Source organism: Neopelma chrysocephalum, unplaced genomic scaffold, assembly GCF_003984885.1.
Source record: "Neopelma chrysocephalum unplaced genomic scaffold, ASM398488v2 Primary Assembly neopelma1_165, whole genome shotgun sequence".
NCBI classification, from domain to species: Eukaryota; Metazoa; Chordata; class Aves; order Passeriformes; family Pipridae; genus Neopelma; species Neopelma chrysocephalum.
In genome coordinates, this window is record NW_020897827.1 from 511,096 (window position 1) to 513,302 (window position 2,207).

Genomic DNA, 2,207 nt, shown 5'->3' on the forward strand with positions numbered 1-2,207 from the left:
TGCCGGGCGCCGGCCACGCCCCCTCCGCCGCGCAGCCAATCACCGCCCGGTCTCCCCACCAGACCCCGCTCCGGCGCCCGCCGCGCCCAATCACCGCGCGCTCCCCGCCCTCCGGCCACGCCCCTAGCCGCCCGGGTTTCCCAGAAGTGGGCGGGGCTTCCTGCCAAGCAGGGCCCGCCCCCCCGCGGTCCCTCCGGGAGCCGCCGCTCTCCGCATGCGTGTTCGGCGGCGGGGGCGGGCCCCCCTCACGATCGTCCGCCATGTTGGCGGCGGCTCCGGCCGGTCCCGGGTGTCGCCGGGTGTCCCTCGAGTCTCTCTGACGGGGGTGGGAGGCGCTCGAGGCCGCGTCGCTACCACCTCGGAGCCGCCTTGGTGGTACCTCGGTACCGCAGTAGCGCGTTCTGCCTGTCAGCAGCCGCCTGAGCATAACCCGTTACACCGCGTTTGCCTCCAGAAGCTGAGACTTCCCATTCATTTTATTATTTTTCCCTGTTCTAAGGCTGCGTGGCCGTTTCCCGGTGAAAGGGCTGCAGGGAGCGTGTCCCTCGGTGCCGGCGCTGCCCCCGCCGTGGCTCTGGGGGATCGGAGGTGTCAGTCCCGCTGTTTTCACTAGTGTAAATTTGTGATAACTTTGATAGGTTCCTCCCCCCTCTCCCGTAGCCTCTAATGCTCTCCAGTAAGTGAAAGCTGGTTATTCACATTCTGGTTTGCCCAGGTACCGTTATTCCTTGCTTTGACACCCAAGGAAGGGGTGGGGGTGGGTGACTCGGTCCGTGCCCCAGGGAGGTGGGAGCCACGGGAAATAAATCATTTCAGAGGTAATTTCAGAGCTTTCAGAAAAGGACTCTGATGTACTTATAGAATCATGGAATGGTTTGGGTTGGAAGGGACCTCACAGCCCATCCAGTCCCACCCCCTGCCATGGGCAGGGACACCTTCACTAAACCAGGTTGCTCCAAGCCCCGTTCAAGAATTTCTTCCATTGCTTATTCCCTCTGGATTTGGGCTCCTTCACCTTCAGCGTACACTGGCTCCATGCAGGGGCATCTTGCTCAGCCTCTTCACATAGTTCAGAAATAAATTTTCAGTCCTAACAGCTCTTTGCTAAGGGAATAGAGCTGTGTCGGCTGCACTCATTGATCTTAGAGGTCTGTTCCACCCTGAACCATTGTATGGTTCTATATTGTGTTGCAGAATAATCCCCCGTTGCCCTTTAAACTCTGGGTACAAACCCTGCGTGAAGTGAACCTGTCACATAGGTCACTGTGGGATGTTGCAGTCAACAGGCTTTCCTGCAGGTTGCTCCAGTACTTGTGGGATCGATTAAAGTGTAAATGGGATGTTTGCTGGACAGGATAAAGAACAACTAGAATCATCTTTACACGCAATGCTTCTCAGAAGTTTAGATAATTTGACAACATTTGATGTAATTTGCCTTTAAAAGTCTGAGGTTATTTTCGCCAGAATAGTTGAGGTAGTTGTGATGTTGCATTTAGAGGTATTTATGACCTTGATCTTTTTATCACCATAAAGGAAGTGGAAGGAAGAGCAAACAAAGCTTTTGACAAAATATAAAGGACCTTAATACTCATGTTGTGGGTTTTGAACAAGCCACACTTTCCACTGGAGTTGGTGGAGAGGGAGGACAGGAGGAGAGAAGCACACGTAGAGCTCGTTCCAAGCCCAGGTTCAACCCTTAAATCCAGAACACTCTGCGTTTCCTTTGGGGGTGAGTTGTGTGAAATGAATCCCCGGTCTCAGTCTCACAGATCAGTGTGTCACTCTTGGAGCTGTAAAGGACGGCCTGAAAGCAGGAACAGAGTGTGAACAGTGTAACAATGGCACTGCAGTCAGCCAGCTCGGAAATGGGAAGAGCCCTTTAGTTGAGAGCAGCAGGAGCACGCACGGATCTGTCCGAGCTCCGGGAGGAGCGTTTGGAGGAGGGCGGGAGCACGGCGTGTCCATCCCCCCGGCCGGGCCGGGCTCTGCCCTGTGCCCAGCGTGGTCCCCGCGCCGGCTCCGGTTTCTATTGCAGCAATCAAAGCCACAAGTCGCTCTCAAGACAAGCTCGCACGGAGCAAATGCAAATACAGCTGCGCTGCTGTTTGTGTAAATCACCCAGGGCGTGCCCGGCACTCGGGCTGGAGGGTTAACACACCGATAGCTGCATTAATGATTGCTGCAAAATATGCAGAGTCCTTCCTCGG